The 22,500-nt window shown below is 46.9% G+C and overlaps 1 protein-coding gene and 2 long non-coding RNA genes across 18 annotated transcripts in view; all 3 read left to right on the forward strand.

The window, feature by feature from the left end:
* Positions 1 to 22,500, forward strand: part of LOC118396031 (disks large homolog 1-like) — a 356,822-nt gene that overhangs the window by 69,321 nt on the left and 265,001 nt on the right. The window lies entirely within an intron of this gene.
* Positions 9,797 to 11,034, forward strand: LOC127907968 (uncharacterized). 2 transcript variants are annotated; one of them, XR_008065761.1, is made up of 4 exons: positions 9,797 to 10,084; positions 10,150 to 10,241; positions 10,332 to 10,375; positions 10,742 to 11,034. It is a non-coding gene; the product is annotated as an uncharacterized LOC127907968 (long non-coding RNA). The 2 variants fall into 2 exon arrangements; XR_008065769.1 differs by having other exon boundaries at positions 9,844 to 9,904.
* LOC127907964 (uncharacterized) overlaps positions 20,092 to 22,500 on the forward strand; it is a 2,812-nt gene continuing 403 nt past the window's right edge. The window contains exons 1-5 of one of the 2 annotated variants that reach the window (XR_008065755.1): positions 20,092 to 20,243; positions 20,323 to 20,480; positions 20,560 to 20,717; positions 21,271 to 21,349; positions 22,064 to 22,500. The exon at positions 22,064 to 22,500 is cut by the window's right edge and continues 403 nt beyond it. This is a non-coding gene — a long non-coding RNA (uncharacterized LOC127907964). The remainder of the gene's footprint in view (positions 20,244 to 20,322; positions 20,481 to 20,559; positions 20,718 to 21,270; positions 21,350 to 22,063) is intronic. The other variant, XR_008065756.1, reaches the window with a different exon arrangement.

Here is a 22,500-nt window from a genome sequence, read left to right on the forward strand (position 1 = left end):
CACCCCCTGCTCTCTTCTCCTCACCCCCTTTCTTCTCCTCACCCCCTTTCTTCTCCTCACCCCCCTCTCTTCTCCATTCCTTTCTCTCCTGTCTTCCTCCTTCTTTGAAAGTTCCTTATTACCATATACAAGGTTTGTCTTGTGTCCTTCACCGTCTGTTCAGCGTGACGCTGGTTATGTAAGACACATTCCACGCAACTTGAAAATAAAAGAGAGCCGCACACTCTAGGAGCTCAGATGCAAACATGTAATTACCAACGTTTCGACGGCCAAGTTGTCTTCATCAGGGTATATGATCACAAACACTGCGGGATGACTCGTTTATATAGTGTCAAAGGACACAGGTGTCTGTAATCATGGCCAAGAGTGGCCTAATATCATTGGTTAATTATCAAATATTAAAATGTCATACAAAGAACAAATGTATAGCATACGATCATAGATTAATTTAACTACACAAGCTTACAAACAATTACAATGGCAAAGTCACAATAATGGCTTCAGATCAAAGTCTACGTTGAGACCGAAGGGCGCAAGGGTCTTTAAGTTAAAGATCCAGGCAGCCTCTCGTTTTAACAATAAATGATCAAGGTCACCCCCTCTCCTAGGGAGGGTGACATGTTCGATGCCAATCTAACGCAGAGACGAATTCGAGTGTCCTGCCTCCAAGAAGTGGGCCGCAACTGGATAAGTAAAGTTTTTATACCTAATGGTGCTACGATGCTCTGAGATACGTACTTTTAATTCGCGCTTTGTTTTACCCACATAATTTTTACCACAAGGACAAGTTATAAGATAAATAACTGCCTTAGTGGAGCACGTAATAACACCTTTTATTGGGATCGATTTCCCTGTTTGTGGGTGTGTGAAGGATCTACATTTATAAATGCCATTGCATTGAGCACAGCCATCACATGTGTAATTTCCATCCAGTAGGGGAACAAATAGACGTTGTTCAGGAATATCTCGGGGTGGTAAATCAGAGTGTACCAATTGGTCTCTGAGATTTCCGCCCCGCGAGAATACGACCAAGGGAAGGTCCGAAAACACATTACCGAGACTATCATCGTATTTTAGGATGTGCCCATGTTTGTGAACAATTCCCTTAATTTGTTCAGAACTACTTTGAGTAGCAGGTAGTTAGAACGCAAGAATGCGTCCTTTTGCGAGACTGACCTTGAAAAAGGTAATGTTTTGTTTTGAATTTTCTCAATGGCAATATTAATCTGATCATTTATTGTAGCCCCTCTCCTTCCCTCTCCTTGAACTTTCTTTGTGTCTCAGCCATATTTCTGTCAATCTGATTTGTTTTTTGAAAATTATTTTGATTCGACAGAATTGGCTGTAGGGCAAACTATTTTTCAAGGGAAGCGAGTGACAACTATCAGCCCTCAACAAACTGTTATGATCAGTAGGTTTCCTGTAAAGATCAGTGTATAGAACATTATCTTCACACAAGATCAGAAGACCAAGGAAACTGATTTGACGTGTGTCAGATTACATAGTAAATCTCAGATGCTCAGAACAGGAGTTAAGAAAAGCATAAAACGCCTGGAGCTGTTTTGCATCACCCCTCTATAGAACACAAATATCATCAATATACCGTTTCCACATAATGATGTGAGGCAAGAAAACAACATTTTTGAGAGGATTGAATATAGACTGTTTCTCCATGTAACCCCCACACACATTAGCATAGTTAGGAGCCATGGGGGATCCCATAGCAGTACCCTAAGCCTGAATTAAGAAATCATTTAGAAACATGAAATAGTTATGTTTGAGTACTATTTCAGCCAATGTTATAATGCAGGCACTGGAAGGTAGTTCTTCAGGGTCACTTTGCAGAAGAAAATGTTCCACAGCTTCAATGCCGCCCCCGTGTGGAATAATAGTGTATAACGACTCAACATCAAAAGTAACGAACAAGGTGTTATCAGGGAGAGGATCAAGAGATTCAATGAATGATAGAGAGCACACTGCTGGTGTCCTTTAGGAGGGGAGCTATTCTGAGATCATACTGCTGGTGTCCTTTAGGAGGGGAACTGTTCTGAGATCATACTGCTGGTGTCCTTTAGGAGGGGAGCTGTTCTGAGATCATACTGCTGGTGTCCTTTAGGAGGGGAACTGTTCTGAGATCATACTGCTGGTGTCCTTTAGGAGGGGAACTGTTCTGAGATCATACTGCTGGTGTCCTTTAGGAGGGGAACTGTTCTGAGATCATACTGCTGGTGTCCTTTAGGAGGGGAACTGTTCTGAGATCATACTGCTGGTGTCCTTTAGGAGGGGAACTGTTCTGAGATCATACTGCTGGTGTCCTTTAGGAGGGGAACTGTTCTGAGATCATACTGCTGGTGTCCTTTAGGAGGGGAACTGTTCTGAGATCATACTGCTGGTGTCCTTTACAAAGGAGGGGCTGTTACTGCATCAATGCCCTCTACAATAGGGACTGTTATTGCGTCAATGCCCTCTACAATAGGGGCTGTTATTGCATCAATGCCCTCTACAATAGGGGCTGTTACTGCATCAATGCCCTCTACAATAGGGGCTGTTACTGCATCAATGCCCTCTACAATAGGGACTGTTATTGCATCAATGCCCTCTACAATAGGGACTGTTACTGCATCAATGCCCCCTACAATAGGGGCTGTTACTGCATCAAGGCCCTCTACAATAGGGACTGTTACTGCATCAAGGCCCTCTACAATAGGGACTGTTACTGCATCAATGCCCTCTACAATAGGGACTGTTACTGCATCAATGCCCTCTAGGGTCTGTTACTGCATCAATGCCCTCTACAATAGGGACTGTTACTGCATCAATGCCCTCTACAATAGGGACTGTTACTGCATCAAGGCCCTCTACAATAGGGACTGTTACTGCATCAAGGCCCTCTACAATAGGGGCTGTTATTGCATCAATGCCCTCTACAATAGGGACTGTTATTGCATCAATGCCCTCTACAATAGGGACTGTTACTGCATCAATGCCCTCTACAATAGGGACTGTTACTGCATCAATGCCCTCTACAATAGGGACTGTTATTGCATCAATGCCCTCTACAATAGGGACTGTTATTGCATCAATGCCCTCTACAATAGGGACTGTTATTGCATCAATGCCCTCTACAATAGGGACTGTTACTGCATCAATGCCCTCTACAATAGGGACTGTTACTGCATCAATGCCCTCTACAATAGGGACTGTTATTGCATCAATGCCCTCTACAATAGGGACTGTTACTGCATCAATGCCCCCTACAATAGGGGCTGTTACTGCATCAATGCCCTCTACAATAGGGACTGTTACTGCATCAATGCCCTCTACAATAGGGACTGTTACTGTATCAATGCCCTCTACAATAGGGACTGTTACTGCATCAATGCCCTCTACAATAGGGACTGTTAGCATCAATGCCCTCTACAATAGGGGCCGTTACTGCATCAATGCCCTCTACAATAGGGACTGTTACTGCATCAATGCCCTCTACAATAGGGGCTGTTATCGCATCAATGCCCTCTACAATAGGGACTGTTACTGCATCAATGCCCTCTACAATAGGGACTGTTATTGCATCAATGCCCTCTACAATAGGGACTGTTACTGCATCAAGGCCCTCTACAATAGGGACTGTTACTGCATCAATGCCCTCTACAATAGGGGCTGTTACTGCATCAATGCCCTCTACAATAGGGGCTGTTATTGCATCAATGCCCTCTACAATAGGGGCTGTTACTGCATCAATGCCCTCTACAATAGGGTCTGTTACTGCATCAATGCCCTCTACAATAGGGACTGTTACTGCATCAATGCCCTCTACAATAGGGACTGTTACTGCATCAAGGCCCTCTACAATAGGGACTGTTATTGCATCAATGCCCTCTACAATAGGGGCTGTTACTGCATCAACGCCCTCTACAATAGGGACTGTTACTGCATCAATGCCCTCTACAATAGGGACTGTTACTGCATCAATGCCCTCTACAATAGGGACTGTTACTGCATCAATGCCCTCTACAATAGGGACTGTTACTGCATCAATGCCCTCTACAATAGGGACTGTTACTGCATCAAGGCCCTCTACAATAGGGACTGTTACTGCATCAATGCCCTCTACAATAGGGACTGTTATTGCATCAAGGCCCTCTACAATAGGGACTGTTACTGCATCAATGCCCTCTACAATAGGGGCTGTTACTGCATCAATGCCCTCTACAATAGGGACTGTTACTGCATCAATGCCCTCTACAATAGGGACTGTTACTGCATCAATGCCCTCTACAATAGGGGCTGTTACTGCATCAATGCCCTCTACAATAGGGACTGTTACTGCATCAATGCCCTCTACAATAGGGACTGTTACTGCATCAATGCCCTCTACAATAGGGACTGTTACTGCATCAATGCCCTCTACAATAGGGTCTGTTACTGCATCAATGCCCTCTACAATAGGGACTGTTACTGCATCAACGCCCTCTACAATAGGGACTGTTACCGCATCAATGCCCTCTACAATAGGGACTGTTACTGCATCAATGCCCCCTACAATAGGGTCTGTTACTGCATCAATGCCCTCTACAATAGGGACTGTTACTGCATCAATGCCCTCTACAATAGGGGCTGTTACTGCATCAACGCCCTCTACAATAGGGACTGTTACTGCATCAACGCCCTCTACAATAGGGACTGTTACTGCATCAATGCCCTCTACAATAGGGACTGTTACTGCATCAATGCCCTCTACAATAGGGGCTGTTACTGTATCAATGCCCTCTACAATAGGGACTGTTACTGCATCAATGCCCCCTACAATAGGGACTGTTACTGCATCAATGCCCCCTACAATAGGGACTGTTACTGTATCAATGCCCCCTACAATAGGGACTGTTACTGTATCAATGCCCCCTACAATAGGGACTGTTACTGCATCAATGCCCCCTACAATAGGGACTGTTACTGCATCAATGCCCCCTACAATAGGGACTGTTACTGCATCAATGCCCCCTACAATAGGGACTGTTACTGTATCAATGCCCCCTACAATAGGGACTGTTACTGTATCAATGCCCCCTACAATAGGGTCTGTTACTGCATCAATGCCCTCTACAATAGGGACTGTTACTGCATCAATGCCCCTACAATAGGGACTGTTACTGCATCAATGCCCCCTACAATAGGGACTGTTACTGCATCAATGCCCCCTACAATAGGGACTGTTACTGTATCAATGCCCCCTACAATAGGGACTGTTACTGCATCAATGCCCCTACAATAGGGACTGTTACCGCATCAATGCCCCCTACAATAGGGGCTGTTATTGCATCAATGCCCTCTACAATAGGGTCTGTTACTGCATCAATGCCCCCTACAATAGGGACTGTTACTGCATCAATGCCCCTACAATAGGGACTGTTACTGCATCAATGCCCCCTACAATAGGGACTGTTACTGCATCAATGCCCCCTACAATAGGGGCTGTTATTGCATCAATGCCCCCTACAATAGGGGCTGTTATTGCATCAATGCCCTCTACAATAGGGACTGTTACTGCATCAATGCCCTCTACAATAGGGACTGTTACTGCATCAATGCCCTCTACAATAGGGGCCGTTACTGCATCAATACCCTCTACAATAGGGGCTGTTATTGCATCAATGCCCTCTACAATAGGGGCTGTTACTGCATCAATGCCCTCTACAATAGGGACTGTTACTGCATCAATACCTCTACAATAGGGTCTGTTACTGCATCAATACCCTCTACAATAGGGGCTGTTACTTGAATAAGAAACTACCACTGGAAGCCGTGGTGTTGGTAGCCGTGGTGTTGTAGTGTTGGTCAGACGCGGGTGGATAGAATTAAGCGGCATCCCTCCTGCGTCTGTCATGGAGAGGAGGAGCAGGACCTCGTCAGGGTTTCACCAGAAGTAGACTTTGTCCTCGACCTCGTCAGGGTTTCACCAGAAGTAGACTTTATCCTCGACCTCGTCAGGGTTTCTCCAGAAGTAGACTTTATCCTCGACCTCGTCAGGGTTTCTCCAGAAGTAGACTTTGTCCTCTGCCTCCTCAGGGTTTCTCCAGAAGTAGACTTTATCCTCTGCCTCGTCAGGGTTTCTCTAGAAGTAGACTTTATCCTCGACCTCGTCAGGGTTTCTCCAGAAGTAGACTTTATCCTCGACCTCGTCAGGGTTTATCTAGAAGTAGACTTTATCCTCTGCCTCTTCAGGGTTTCTCCAGAAGTAGACTTTATCCTCTGCCTCGTCAGGGTTTCTCTAGAAGTAGACTTTATCCTCGACCTCGTCAGGGTTTCTCCAGAAGTAGACTTTATCCTCTGCCTCGTCAGGGTTTCTCCAGAAGTAGACTTTATCCTCGACCTCGTCAGGGTTTATCTAGAAGTAGACTTTATCCTCTGCCTCTTCAGGGTTTCTCCAGAAGTAGACTTTATCCTCTGCCTCGTCAGGGTTTCTCTAGAAGTAGACTTTATCCTCGACCTCGTCAGGGTTTCTCCAGAAGTAGACTTTATCCTCGACCTCGTCAGGGTTTATCTAGAAGTAGACTTTATCCTCTGCCTCCTCAGGGTTTCTCCAGAAGTAGACTTTATCCTCTGCCTCCTCAGGGTTTCTCCAGAAGTAGACTTTATCCTCTGCCTCCTCAGGGTTTCTCCAGAAGTAGACTTTGTCCTCGACCTCGTCAGGGTTTCTCCAGAAGTAGACTTTGTCCTCGACCTCGTCAGGGTTTCTCCAGAAGTAGACTTTGTCCTCTGCCTCGTCAGGGTTTCTCCAGAAGTAGACTTTATCCTCGACCTCGTCAGGGTTTCTCCAGAAGTAGACTTTATCCTCGACCTCGTCAGGGTTTCTCCAGAAGTAGACTTTGTCCTCGACCTCGTCAGGGTTTCTCCAGAAGTAGACTTTATCCTCGACCTCGTCAGGGTTTCTCCAGAAGTAGATTTTGTCCTCTGCCTCGTCAGGGTTTCTCCAGAAGTAGACTTTATCCTCGACCTCGTCAGGGTTTATCTAGAAGTAGACTTTATCCTCTGCCTCCTCAGGGTTTCTCCAGAAGTAGACTTTATCCTCTGCCTCCTCAGGGTTTCTCCAGAAGTAGACTTTATCCTCTGCCTCCTCAGGGTTTCTCCAGAAGTAGACTTTATCCTCGACCTCGTCAGGGTTTCTCCAGAAGTAGACTTTGTCCTCGACCTCGTCAGGGTTTCTCCAGAAGTAGACTTTGTCCTCGACCTCGTCAGGGTTTCTCCAGAAGTAGATTTTGTCCTCTGCCTCGTCAGGGTTTCTCCAGAAGTAGACTTTGTCCTCGGCCTCGTCAGGGTTTCTCCAGAAGTCGACTTTATCCTCGGCCTCGTCAGGGTTTCTCCAGAAGTAGACTTTGTCCTCTGCCTCGTCAGGGTTTCTCCAGAAGTAGACTTTGTCCTCTGCCTCGTCAGGGTTTCTCCAGAAGTAGACTTTGTCCTCGACCTCGTCAGGGTTTCTCCAGAAGTAGACTTTGTCCTCGGCCTCGTCAGGGTTTCTCCAGAAGTAGACTTTATCCTCGGCCTCGTCAGGGTTTCTCCAGAAGTAGACTTTGTCCTCTGCCTCGTCAGGGTTTCTCCAGAAGTAGACTTTATCCTCGGCCTTGTCTTAGTTGAATGTCTTGATTTTAAGTTCCTTTATTTCTGTAGACACCTTGTCCTGGGGCGCTTGGTTAGTTTTCATCAGTTCATTGGCTAGTTTTCATCAGTTCATTGAATATTCCATCATCATTAACAGATGTTTGTAGAGCTGTGCGTTTGTCTTTAATCGTGTTACCCATTTCAATAAAAATCCTTCTTCAACTGGTCAACAATTAATGTCATTAAATCAATAGAGCATTAATTCAGGATGGCACACCAGCGCTAACAGAAGTCATCTGTGCGCTGTCCCAATGATGGTTATTTTTGCCACCTGAGTCCCCGTGGAATAATGCCTTGACGCACATAATCATTAAGAGTGACTATATTGTAGATGCGTTCTCGTCTGGCGCTTAGATAAATGTAACAGTTCTTTCGAGAGGTCAGAATTACCTCCCGGCATGTCAAAACGGGACAATAATGATCTCATCACGCTCCCTTTGGCTTTATTCAAAGTAATCTTGTCTGGGTCTATGACCAGTGTCAGGAAAATAATTATCATTCGGCATCGTTTAAGAGCTTTTTTGTCGGTAGGGTGCTGTTTACTGGGTAACAGAACAATCTAGAAGAAAAATAAACGCACACCTATTTAGGCGAGGTGCTGGCTAGCGGAGTAGGAAACTTGAAAATAAGAGCCGCACACTCTAGGAGCTCAGATGCAAACATGTAATTACCAACGTTTCGACGGCCAAGTTGTCTTCATCAGGGTATATGATCACAAAGACACAGGTGTCTGTAATCATGGCCAAGAGTGGCCTAATATCATTGGTTAATTATCAAATATTAAAATGGCATACAAAGAACAAATGGATAGCATACGATCATAGATTAATTTAACTACACAAGCTTACAAACAATTACAATGGCAAAGTCACAATAATCACAAGAATGGCTTTCCACCTAACTACCAGCTGAAACACACACACACACACACACACACACACACACACACACACACACACACACACACACACACACACACACACACACACACACACACAGCAGTAAATGGTAAGAGAGTGATCTATACTGACATCTCATTTACTCACAGTCACTTGCCCACTGGAGGACAGGAGAGGGGGAAGGAGAGGGGGAAGGAAGGGGGAGGAGAGGGGGAAGGAGAGGGGGAGGAGAGGGGAAGGAGAGGGGGAAGGAGAGGGGAGGGGGGAAGGAGAGGGGAGAGGGGGAAGGAGAGGGGAGAGGAGAGGGGAGAGGGGAAGGAGAGGGGAGAGGGGAGAGGGAGAGGGGAGAGGGGAAGGAGAGGGGAGAGGGGGAAGGAGAGGAGAGGGGAGAGGGGAGAGGGGAGAGGGGGAAGGAGAGGGAGAGGGGAAGGAGAGGGGAGAGGGGAGAGGGGAGAGGGGAGAGGGGGAAGGAGAGGGGAGAGGTGGAAGGGAGAGGGGAGAGGTGGAAGGGAGAGGGGGACGGAAGGGGACGGAGAGGGTAAGGGAGAGAGGGTAAGGGAGAGAGGGTAAGGGAGAGAGGGTAAGGGAGAGAGGGTAAAGGAAAGGGGACGAGAGAGGGTAAGGGAGAGAGGGTAAGGGAGAGAGGGTAAAGGAAAGGGGACGAGAGAGGGGAAGGGAGAGAGGGGAAGGGAGAGAGGGAAGGGAGAGAGGGGAAGGGAGAGAGGGGAAGGGAGAGAGGGGAAGGGAGAGAGGGGAAGGGAGAGAGGGGAAAGGAGAGAGGGGAAGGGAGAGGGGAAAGGAAGGGGAGGGGAGAGGGGAAAGGAGAGGGGAAAGGAGAGGGAGAGGGGAAAGGAGAGGGGAGAGGGAAGGGAGAGGGGAGGGAGAGGGGAAGGAAAGGGGAAGGGAGAGGGGAAGGGAGAGGGGAAGGGAGAGGGGAAGGGAGAGGGGAAAGGAGAGGGGAAAGGAGAGGGAAAGGAGAGGGAAGGGAGAGGGAAGGGAGAGGGAAGGGAGAGGGAAGGGAGAGGGAAAGGAGAGGGAAGGGAGAGGGAAAGGAGAGGGAAGGGAGAGGGAAAGGAGAGGGAAGGGAGAGGGAAAGGAGAGGGAAAGGAGAGGGAAGGGAGAGGAGAGGGGAGGGAAGGGAGAGGGAAGGGAGAGGGAAGGGAGAGGGAAGGGAGAGGGAAGGGAGAGGGGAAGGAGAGGGGCTTAATGTAACTTTGACAAACGTTCCATTCATCCTCTGCTCTCCCTCTGTGTGTGGAAAGAGACCAAACTTAACCCTGTGAGGACGTTACAGAGTCCGTAGGTGAGCTGTGATTATAAACCCTGTGAGGACGTTACAGAGTCCGTAGGTGAGCTGTGATTATAAACCCTGTGAGGACTTTACAGAGTCCGTAGGTGAGCTGTGATTATAAACCCTGTGAGGACGTTAGAGTCCGTAGGTGAGCTGTGATTATAAACCCTGTGAGGACGTTAGAGTCCGTAGGTGAGCTGTGATTATAAACCCTGTGAGGACGTTACAGAGTCCGTAGGTGAGCTGTGATTATAAACCCTGTGAGGACTTTCCGTAGGTGAGCTGTGATTACAGAGTCCGTAGGTGAGCTGTGATTATAAACCCTGTGAGGACGTTACAGAGTCCGTAGGTGAGCTGTGATTATAAACCCTGTGAGGACGTTACAGAGTCCGTAGGTGAGCTGTGATTATAAACCCTGTGAGGACGTTACAGAGTCCGTAGGTGAGCTGTGATTATAAACCCTGTGAGGACGTTAGAGTCCGTAGGTGAGCTGTGATTATAAACCCTGTGAGGACGTTAGAGTCCGTAGGTGAGCTGTGATTATAAACCCTGTGAGGACGTTACAGAGTCCGTAGGTGAGCTGTGATTATAAACCCTGTGAGGACGTTACAGAGTCCGTAGGTGAGCTGTGATTATAAACCCTGTGAGGACGTTACAGAGTCCGTAGATGAGCTGTGATTATAAACCCTGTGAGGACGTAACAGAGTCCGTAGATGAGCTGTGATTATAAACCCTGTGAGGACGTTACAGAGTCCGTAGATGAGCTGTGATTATAAACCCTGTGAGGACGTTAGAGTCCGTAGGTGAGCTGTGATTATAAACCCTGTGAGGACGTTACAGAGTCCGTAGGTGAGCTGTGATTATAAACCCTGTGAGGACGTTACAGAGTCCGTAGGTGAGCTGTGATTATAAACCCTGTGAGGACTTTACAGAGTCCGTAGGTGAGCTGTGATTATAAACCCTGTGAGGACTTTACAGAGTCTGTAGGTGAGCTGTGATTATTTGTATTTATTATGGATCCCCATTAGTTCCTGCCAAGGCAGCAGCTACTCTTCCTGGGGTTTATTATGGATCCCCATTAGTTCCTGCCAAGGCAGCAGCTACTCTTCCTGGGGTTTATTATGGATCCCCATTAGTTCCTGTCAAGGCAGCAGCTACTCTTCCTGGGGTTTATTATGGATCCCCATTAGTTCCTGACTAATGGGGTAGGGTTAATATAAATGGGGTAGGGTTAATATAAATGGGGTAGGGTTAATATAAATGGGGTAGGGTTAATATAAATGGGTTAGGGTTAATATAAATGGGGTAGGGTAACTATAAATGGGCTAGGGTAGCTATAAATGGGTTAGGGTAACTATAAATGGGTTAGGGTAACTATAAATGGGTTAGGGTAACTATAAATGGGTTAGGGTAACTATATAAATGGGTTAGGGTAACTATAAATGGGTTAGGGTTAATATAAATGGGTTAGGGTAACTATAAATTGGTTAGGGTTAATATAAATGGGTCAGGGTAACTATAAATGGGTTAGGGTAACTATAAATGGGTTAGGGTAAATATAAATGGGTTAGGGTAACTATAAATGGGTTAGGGTTAATATAAATGGGTTAGGGTAACTATAAATGGGTTAGGGTTAATATAAATGGGTTCGGTTAATATAAATGGGTTAGGTTAATATAAATGGGTTAGGGTTAATATAAATGGGTTAGGGTAACTATATAAATGGGTTAGGGTTAATATAAATGGGTTAGGGTAACTATAAATTGGTTAGGGTTAATATAAATGGGTTAGGGTTAAAATGGGTACTATAAATGGGTTAGGGTAACTATAAATGGGTTAGGGTAACTATAAATGGGTTAGGGTTAATATAAATGGGTTAGGGTTAATATAAATGGGTTAGGGTAACTATAAATGGGTTAGGGTTAATATAAATGGGTTCGGTTAATATAAATGGGTTCGGGTAACTATAAATGGGTTAGGGTTAATATAAATGGGTTAGGGTTAATATAAATGGGGTAGGGTTAATATAAATGGGGTAATATAAATGGGTTAATATAAATGGGTTAGGTTAATATAAATGGGTTAGGGTTAATATAAATGGGGTAGGGTTAATATAAATGGGGTAGGGTTAATATAAATGGGGTAGGGTTAATATAAATGGGTTAGGGTTAATATAAATGGGTTAGGGTTAATATAAATGGGGTAGGGTTAATATAAATGGGGTAGGGTTAATATAAATGGGTTAGGGTTAATATAAATGGGTTAGGGTTAATATAAATGGGGTAGGGTTAATATAAATGGGGTAGGGTTAATATAAATGGGTTAGGGTTAATATAAATGGGTTAGGGTTAATATAAATGGGGTAGGGTTAATATAAATGGGTTAATATAAATGGGTTAGGGTTAATATAAATGGGTTAGGGTTAATATAAATGGGTTAGGGTTAATATAAATGGGTTAGGGTTAAATGGGTTAGGGTTAAATGGGTTAGGGTTAATATAAATGGGTTAGGGTTAATATAAATGGGTTAGGGTTAATATAAATGGGTTAGGGTTAATATAAATGGGTTAGGGTTAATATAAATGGGGTAGGGTTAATATAAATGGGTTAATATAAATGGGTTAATATAAATGGGTTAATATAAATGGGTTAATATAAATGGGTTAGGGTTAATATAAATGGGTTAGGGTTAATATAAATGGGTTAATATAAATGGGTTAGGGTTAATATAAATGGGGTAGGGTTAATATAAATGGGGTAGGGTTAATATAAATGGGGTAGGGTTAATATAAATGGGGTAGGGTTAATATAAATGGGGTAGGGTTAATATAAATGGGGTAGGGTTAATATAAATGGGGTAGGGTTAATATAAATGGGTTAGGGTTAATATAAATGGGGTAGGGTTAATATAAATGGGGTAGGGTTAATATAAATGGGGTAGGGTTAATATAAATGGGTTAGGGTTAATATAAATGGGGTAGGGTTAATATAAATGGGTTAGGGTTAATATAAATGGGTTAGGGTTAATATAAATGGGTTAATATAAATGGGTTAGGGTTAATATAAATGGGTTAGGGTTAATATAAATGGGTTAGGGTTAATATAAATGGGGTAATATAAATGGGTTAATATAAATGGGTTAGGGTTAATATAAATGGGTTAGGGTTAATATAAATGGGGTAGGGTTAATATAAATGGGTTAGGGTTAATATAAATGGGTTAGGGTTAATATAAATGGGGTAGGGTTAATATAAATGGGGTAGGGTTAATATAAATGGGTTAGGGTTAATATAAATGGGTTAGGGTTAATATAAATGGGGTAGGGTTAATATAAATGGGTTAGGGTTAATATAAATGGGTTAGGGTTAATATAAATGGGTTAGGGTTCATATAAATGGGGTAGGGTTAATATAAATGGGTTAATATAAATGGGTTAGGGTTAATATAAATGGGTTAGGGTTAATATAAATGGGTTAGGGTTAAATGGGTTAGGGTTAATATAAATGGGTTAGGGTTAATATAAATGGGGTAGGGTTAATATAAATGGGTTAGGGTTAATATAAATGGGTTAGGGTTAATATAAATGGGTTAGGGTTAATATAAATGGGGTAGGGTTAATATAAATGGGTTAATATAAATGGGTTAGGGTTAATATAAATGGGTTAGGGTTAATATAAATGGGTTAGGGTTAATATAAATGGGTTAATATAAATGGGTTAGGGTTAATATAAATGGGTTAGGGTTAATATAAATGGGGTAGGGTTAATATAAATGGGGTAGGGTTAATATAAATGGGGTAGGGTTAATATAAATGGGGTAGGGTTAATATAAATGGGGTAGGGTTAATATAAATGGGGTAGGGTTAATATAAATGGGGTAGGGTTAATATAAATGGGGTAGGGTTAATATAAATGGGGTAGGGTTAATATAAATGGGGTAGGGTTAATATAAATGGGTTAGGGTTAATATAAATGGGTTAGGGTTAATATAAATGGGGTAGGGTTAATATAAATGGGTTAGGGTTAATATAAATGGGGTAGGGTTAATATAAATGGGTTAATATAAATGGGTTAGGGTTAATATAAATGGGTTAGGGTTAATATAAATGGGTTAGGGTTAATATAAATGGGGTAGGGTTAATATAATATAATAATATAATATAATAATAATATAATAATATAATAATATAATAATAATATATGCCATTTAGCAGACGCTTTTATCCAAAGCGACTTACAGTCATGTGTGCATACATTCTACGTATGGGTGGTCCCGGGATCGAACCCACTACCCTGGCGTTACAAGCGCCATGCTCTACCAACTGAGCTACAGAAGGAAATGGGGTAGGGTTAATATAAATGGGTTAATATAAATGGGTTAGGGTTAATATAAATGGGTTAGGGTTAATATAAATGGGTTAGGGTTAATATAAATGGGTTATAAATAAATGGGTTAGGGTTAATATAAATGGGTTAATATAAATGGGTTAGGGTTAATATAAATGGGTTAGGGTTAATATAAATGGGTTAGGGTTAATATAAATGGGTTAATATAAATGCAATATGTAAAGTGTTGGTTTCATGAGCTGAAATTAAAGATGGCAGAATGGTTCCAAACGCACAAAAAAAAACGTATTTCTCTCATATTTTGTGCACAAATTTACAGTGTTAACATAATGAAAATAATAATAATCAATATTGTCAACGGGACGACAGTAACGACCATAACCCGACGGTGAACAATAACAATAAGCATAGAGGACATGTGCAGGTTGGCTGGTCTGTCAGACCCTCATCTTATGGGACAGTGTGTGATGGCGCAATGTAGTGCGCTGCCAACCCAGAGCTCTGCGTCCTCGCCCAACAGGACAGCTAACCTATCCTCATCAGAGAGGTCTTTGAACCCTTGAATAAGAGTTTCAAATTTGAGGAAATGACACTCTCTAATTGTTTTATATATTTAAAAAAAAAAATTGTCAGGAAATGCAGCTCTGTCTCAGGTTCTGCTGTTGTGCAGTGGTTTCACAGCCTTTCCTCTACAGGGAGCCAGGTTCTGCTGTGGTGCAGTGGTTACACAGCCTTTCCTCTACAGGGAGCCAGGTTCTGCTGTGGTGCAGTGGTTACACAGCCTTTCCTCTACAGGGAGCCAGGTTCTGCTGTGGTGCAGTGGTTACACAGCCTTTCCTCTACAGGGAGACAGGTTCTGCAGTGGTTGCACAGCCTTTCCTCTACAGGGAGCCAGGTTCTGCAGTGGTTACACAGCCTTTCCTCTACAGGGAGCCAGGTTCTGCTGTGGTGCAGTGGTTACACAGCCTTTCCTCTACAGGGAGCCAGGTTCTGCAGTGGTTACACAGCCTTTCCTCTACAGGGAGACAGGTTCTGCAGTGGTTACACAGCCTTTCCTCTACAGGGAGACAGGTTCTGCAGTGGTTGCACAGCCTTTCCTCTACAGGGAGACAGGTTCTGCAGTGGTTACACAGCCTTTCCTCTACAGGGAGCCAGGTTCTGCTGTGGTGCAGTGGTTACACAGCCTTTCCTCTACAGGGAGCCAGGTTCTGCAGTGGTTACACAGCCTTTCCTCTACAGGGAGACAGGTTCTGCAGTGGTTGCACAGCCTTTCCTCTACAGGGAGACAGGTTCTGCAGTGGTTACACAGCCTTTCCTCTACAGGGAGACAGGTTCTGCAGTGGTTGCACAGCCTTTCCTCTACAGGGAGCCAGGTTTTCCTGTGTCTACCCTTCTCAATGGCAAAACTTTGCTCAGTGAGCCGGTACTTTGTCAAGGTTTTTCAAAGGTTTTGATCAGTAACCATGGTCAAAGAGTTAGCCACGGTGTACTGTCCATTTAGGGGCAGATAGCACTGCATTTTGCTTTGTGTTTTGTGCTTGTGTTTCCCAATAAGCAGCATAGTTTTGTTTTGACTGTGTTGTAATTTGGTTTATTCTGATTGATTGGATGTTCTGGTCCTGAGGCTTCAGTGTATTAGTAGAACAGGTTTGTGAACTCATCCCCAGGATCAGATGGATGAGGGGACTGAGGCTTCAGTGTGTTAGTAGAACAGGTTTGTGAACTCATCCCCAGGATCAGATGGATGAGGGGACTGAGGCTTCAGTGTGTTAGTAGAACAGGTTTGTGAACTCATCCTCAGGATCAGATGGATGAGGGGACTGAGGCTTCAGTGTGTTAGTAGAACAGGTTTGTGAACTCAGCCCCAGGATCAGATGGATGAGGGGAATGAGGCTTCAGTGTGTTAGTAGAACAGGTTTGTGAACTCAGCCCCAGGACCAGCTGGATAAGGGGAATGAGGCTTCAGTGTGTTAGTAGAACAGGTCTGTGAACTCAGCCCCAGGACCAGCTGGATGAGGGGACTGAGGCTTCAGTGTGTTAGTAGAACAGGTTTGTGAACTCAGCCCCAGGATCAGCTGGATGAGGGGAATGAGGCTTCAGTGTGTTAGTAGAACAGGTTTGTGAACTCAGGACCAGCTGGATGAGGGGAATGAGGCTTCAGTGTGTTAGTAGAACAGGTTTGTGAACTCAGCCCCAGGATCAGCTGGATGAGGGGAATGAGGCTTCAGTGTGTTAGTAGAACAGGTTTGTGAACTCAGGACCAGCTGGATGAGGGGAATGAGGCTTCAGTGTGTTAGTAGAACAGGTTTGTGAACTCAGGACCAGCTGGATGAGGGGAATGAGGCTTCAGTGTGTTAGTAGAACAGGTTTGTGAACTCAGCCCCAGGACCAGCTGGATGAGGGGAATGAGGCTTCAGTGTGTTAGTAGAACAGGTTTGTGAACTCAGGACCAGCTGGATGAGGGGAATGAGGCTTCAGTGTGTTAGTAGAACAGGTTTGTGAACTCAGCCCCAGGATCAGCTGGATGAGGGGAATGAGGCTTCAGTGTGTTAGTAGAACAGGTTAGTGAACTGGATGAGGGGACTGAGGCTTCAGTGTGTTAGTAGAACAGGTTTGTGAACTCAGCCCCAGGACCAGCTGGATGAGGGGAATGAGGCTTCAGTGTGTTAGTAGAACAGGTTTGTGAACTCAGCCCCAGGACCAGCTGGATGAGGGGAATGAGGCTTCAGTGTGTTAGTAGAGCAGGTTTGTGAACTCAGCCCCAGGACCAGCTGGATGAGGGGAATGAGGCTTCAGTGTGTTAGTAGAACAGGTTTGTGAACTCAGCCCCAGGACCAGCTGGATGAGGGGAATGAGGCTTCAGTGTGTTAGTAGAGCAGGTTTGTGAACTCATCCCCAGGACCAGCTGGATGAGGGGAATGAGGCTTCAGTGTGTTAGTAGAGCAGGTTTGTGAACTCAGCCCCAGGACCAGCTGGATGAGGGGAATGAGGCTTCAGTGTGTTAGTAGAGCAGGTTTGTGAACTCAGCCCCAGGACCAGCTGGATGAGGGGAATGAGGCTTCAGTGTGTTAGTAGAGCAGGTTTGTGAACTCATCCCCAGGACCAGCTGGATGAGGGGAATGAGGCTTCAGTGTGTTAGTAGAACAGGTTTGTGAACTCATCCCCAGGACCAGCTGGATGAGGGGACTCTTTTCTTTGCTCAGCTCTTGGCATTGCAGGGTTTGGTAATGATATGAGATGGTAATGATATCACTGTATTTTAGATGTTTCCAAAACTGAATTTCTCTTTTAGTTTTTATTAGTAGTGGATATTGGCCTAATTTTGCCCTGCATACATTGATTGTAGTTTTCCTCTGGACATGTAGGAGAATCTTACAGAACGCTACATGCAGGATTTAAATTGGGTGTTGTGCAAGTGGACCCAACAATTTTCTGCCATAACTCTCTCGCCCTCTATCCGTCGCCCTCTATCTGTCGCCCTCTATCCATCGCCCTCTATAAGTCGCCCTCTATAAGTCGCCCTCTATCTGTCGCCCTCTATCTGTCGCCCTCTATCTGTCGCCCTCTATCTGTCGCCCTCTATCTGTCGCCCTCTATCTGTCGCCCTCTATCTGTCGCCCTCTATCTGTCGCCCTCTATCTGTCGCCCTCTATCTGTCGCCCTCTATCTGTCGCCCTCTATCTGTCGCCCTCTATCTGTCGCCCTCTATCCGTCGCCCTCTATCCGTCGCCCTCTATCCGTCGCCCTCTATCCGTCGCCCTCTATCCGTCGCCCTCTATCCGTCGCCCTCTATCCGTCGCCCTCTATCCGTCGCCCTCTATCCGTCGCCCTCTATCCGTCGCCCTCTATCCGTCGCCCTCTATCCGTGGCCCTCTATCCGTGGCCCTCTATCCGTGGCCCTCTATCCGTGGCCCTCTATCCGTGGCCCTCTATCCGTCGCCCTCTATCCGTCGCCCTCTATCCGTCGCCCTCTATCCGTGGCCCTCTATCCGTCGCCCTCTATCCGTCGCCCTCTATCCGTCGCCCTCTATCCGTCGCCCTCTATCCGTCGCCCTCTATCCGTCGCCCTCTATCCGCCTCGCCCTATCCGTCGCCCTCTATCCGCCGCCCTCTATCCGTCGCCCTCTATCCGTCGCCCTCTATCCGGCGCCCTCTATCCGGCGCCCTCTATCCGTCGCCCTCTATCCGTCGCCCTCTATCCGTCGCCCTCTATCCGTCGCCCTCTATCCGTCGCCCTCTATCCGTCGCCCTCTATCCGTCGCCCTCTATCCGTCGCCCTCTATTATCCGTCGCCCTCTATTATCCGTCGCCCTCTATTATCCGTCGCCCTCTATTATCCGTCGCCCTCTATTATCCGTCGCCCTCTATCCGTCGCCCTCTATCCGTCGCCCTCTATCCGTCGCCCTCTATCCGTCGCCCTCTATCCGTCGCCCTCTATCCGTCGCCCTCTATCCGTCGCCCTCTATCCGTCGCCCTCTATCCGTCGCCCTCTATCCGTCGCCCTCTATCCGTCGCCCTCTATCCGTCGCCCTCTATCCGTGGCCCTCTATCCGTCGCCCTCTCTATCCGTGGCCCTCTATCCGTGGCCCTCTATCCGTGGCCCTCTATCCGTGGCCCTCTATCCGTGGCCCTCTATCCGTGGCCCTCTATCCGTGGCCCTCTATCCGTGGCCCTCTATCCGTGGCCCTCTATCCGTGGCCCTCTATCCGTCGCCCTCTATCCGTCGCCCTCTATCCGTCGCCCTCTATCCATTCGCCCTCTATCCGTCGCCCTCTATCCGTCGCCCTCTATCCGTCGCCCTCTATCCGTCGCCCTCTATCCGTCGCCCTCTATCCGTCGCCTCGCCTCTATCCGTCGCCCTCTATCCGTCGCCCTCTATCCGTCGCCCTCTATCCGTCGCCCTCTATCCGTCGCCTCGCCTCTATCCGGCGCCCTCTATCCGTCGCCCTCTATCCGTCGCCCTCTATCCGTCGCCCTCTATCCGTCGCCCTCTATCCGTCGCCCTCTATCCGTCGCCCTCTATCCGTCGCCCTCTATCCGTCGCCCTCTATTATCCGTCGCCCTCTATTATCCGTCGCCCTCTATTATCCGTCGCCCTCTATTATCCGTCGCCCTCTATCCGTCGCCCTCTATCCGTCGCCCTCTATCCGTCGCCCTCTATCCGTCGCCCTCTATCCGTCGCCCTCTATCCGTCGCCCTCTATCCGTCGCCCTCTATCCGTCGCCCTCTATCCGTCGCCCTCTATCCGGCGCCCTCTATCCGGCGCCCTCTATCCGGCGCCCTCTATCCGGCGCCCTCTATCCGGCGCCCTCTATCCGTCGCCCTCTATCCGTCGCCCTCTATCCGGCGCCCTCTATCCGTCGCCCTCTATCCGGCGCCCTCTATCCGTCGCCCTCTATCCGTCGCCCTCTATCCGTCGCCCTCTATCCGTCGCCCTCTATCCGTCGCCCTCTATCCGTCGCCCTCTATCCGTCGCCCTCTATCCGTCGCCCTCTATCCGTCGCCCTCTATCCGTCGCCCTCTATCCGTCGCCCTCTATCCGTCGCCCTCTATCCGTCGCCCTCTATCCGTCGCCCTCTATCCGTCGCCCTCTATCCGTCGCCCTCTATCCGTCGCCCTCTATCCGTCGCCCGCTCTCGCGCTCCCTCGCTCTCTCTCTCTCTCATACACCCAGGGAGAAAGAAGTGGGGGAGGGAATCTGTTGTGGCATCATGGTGGCTCAGCACTCTGTGATCTAGATAGTGATGCTGGAAGCTGATTGGTTGACGAGGCCCAGAGGAGCGATTAGGATCTCCTCACACCTGCTTCCTATTCTCTAGATCTGTCATCAGAGAGAGAAGGACTGTACACTGTGTTGGTCTGTCATTGTTTTAAAGTGCTGAACACAACACACACACACACACACACACACACACACACACACACACACACACACTTCTGAACACAGCAACTTTGTCTATGAACTTTCTGCAGTCCACAGTGCTTTGCTGACGTGATTGCATCCATCTGTAAGTTGAGCTGTCTCAGGTTAGGTTTAGGTCCATCTTCAGAGGTGTAGCTGGACAGGTTTAAGCCGAGGTTGTGTGGTCAAGTTGAGCTGTCTCAGGTTAGGTTTAGGTCCAGCTTCAGAGGTGTAGCTGGACAGGTTTAAGCCGAGGTTGTGTGGTCAAGTTGAGCTGTCTCAGGTTAGGTTTAGGTCCATCTTCAGAGGTGTAGCTGGACAGGTTTAAGCCGAGGTTGTGTGGTCAAGTTGAGCTGTCTCAGGTTAGGTTTAGGTCCATCTTCAGAGGTGTAGCTGGACAGGTTTAAGCCGAGGTTGTGTGGTCAAGTTGAGCTGTCTCAGGTTAGGTTTAGGTCCAGCTTCAGAGGTGTAGCTGGACAGGTTTAAGCCGAGGTTGTGTGGTCAAGTTGAGCTGTCTCAGGTTAGGTTTAGGTCCATCTTCAGAGGTGTAGCTGGACAGGTTTAAGCCGAGGTTGTGTGGTCAAGTTGAGCTGTCTCAGGTTAGGTTTAGGTCCATCTTCAGAGGTGTAGCTGGACAGGTTTAAGCCGAGGTTGTGTGGTCAAGTTGAGCTGTCTCAGGTTAGGTTTAGGTCCAGCTTCAGAGGTGTAGCTGGACAGGTTTAAGCCGAGGTTGTGTGGTCAAGTTGAGCTGTCTCAGGTTAGGTTTAGGTCCAGCTTCAGAGGTGTAGCTGGACAGGTTTAAGCCGAGGTTGTGTGGTCAAGTTGAGCTGTCTCAGGTTAGGTTTAGGTCCAGCTTCAGAGGTGTAGCTGGACAGGTTTAAGCAGAGGTTGTGTGGTCAAGTTGAGCTGTCTCAGGTTAGGTTTAGGTCCAGCTTCAGAGGTGTAGCTGGACAGGTTTAAGCCGAGGTTGTGTGGTCAAGTTGAGCTGTCTCAGGTTAGGTTTAGGTCCAGCTTCAGAGGTGTAGCTGGACAGGTTTAAGCCGAGGTTGTGTGGTCAAGTTGAGCTGTCTCAGGTTAGGTTTAGGTCCAGCTTCAGAGGTGTAGCTGGACAGGTTTAAGCCGAGGTTGTGTGGTCAAGTTGAGCTGTCTCAGGTTAGGTTTAGGTCCAGCTTCAGAGGTGTAGCTGGACAGGTTTAAGCCGAGGTTGTGTGGTCAAGTTGAGCTGTCTCAGGTTAGGTTTAGGTCCATCTTCAGAGGTGTAGCTGGACAGGTTTAAGCCGAGGTTGTGTGGTCAAGTTGAGCTGTCTCAGGTTAGGTTTAGGTCCAGCTTCAGAGGTGTAGCTGGACAGGTTTAAGCTGTCGAGGTTGTGTGGTCAAGTTGAGCTGTCTCAGGTTACGTTTAGGTCCAGCTTCAGAGGTGTAGCTGGACAGGTTTAAGCCGAGGTTGTGTGGTCAAGTTGAGCTGTCTCAGGTTACGTTTAGGTCCAGCTTCAGAGGTGTAGCTGGACAGGTTTAAGCCGAGGTTGTGTGGTCAAGTTGAGCTGTCTCAGGTTACGTTTAGGTCCAGCTTCAGAGGTGTAGCTGGACAGGTTTAAGCCGAGGTTGTGTGGTCAAGTTGAGCTGTCTCAGGTTAGGTTTAGGTCCAGCTTCAGAGGTGTAGCTGGACAGGTTTAAGCCGAGGTTGTGTGGTCAAGTTGAGCTGTCTCAGGTTAGGTTTAGGTCCAGCTTCAGAGGTGTAGCTGGACAGGTTTAAGCCGAGGTTGTGTGGTCAAGTTGAGCTGTCTCAGGTTACGTTTAGGTCCAGCTTCAGAGGTGTAGCTGGACAGGTTTAAGCCGAGGTTGTGTGGTCAAGTTGAGCTGTCTCAGGTTAGGTTTAGGTCCAGCTTCAGAGGTGTAGCTGGACAGGTTTAAGCCGAGGTTGTGTGGTCAAGTTGAGCTGTCTCAGGTTAGGTTTAGGTCCAGCTTCAGAGGTGTAGCTGGACAGGTTTAAGCCGAGGTTGTGTGGTCAAGTTGAGCTGTCTCAGGTTAGGTTTAGGTCCATCTTCAGAGGTGTAGCTGGACAGGTTTAAGCCGAGGTTGTGTGGTCAAGTTGAGCTGTCTCAGGTTAGGTTTAGGTCCAGCTTCAGAGGTGTAGCTGGACAGGTTTAAGCCGAGGTTGTGTGGTCAAGTTGAGCTGTCTCAGGTTAGGTTTAGGTCCAGCTTCAGAGGTGTAGCTGGACAGGTTTAAGCCGAGGTTGTGTGGTCAAGTTGAGCTGTCTCAGGTTACGTTTAGGTCCAGCTTCAGAGGTGTAGCTGGACAGGTTTAAGCCGAGGTTGTGTGGTCAAGTTGAGCTGTCTCAGGTTAGGTTTAGGTCCAGCTTCAGAGGTGTAGCTGGACAGGTTTAAGCCGAGGTTGTGTGGTCAAGTT

Source organism: Oncorhynchus keta, chromosome 1 (assembly GCF_023373465.1).
Source record: "Oncorhynchus keta strain PuntledgeMale-10-30-2019 chromosome 1, Oket_V2, whole genome shotgun sequence".
Lineage (NCBI taxonomy): Eukaryota > Metazoa > Chordata > Actinopteri > Salmoniformes > Salmonidae > Oncorhynchus > Oncorhynchus keta.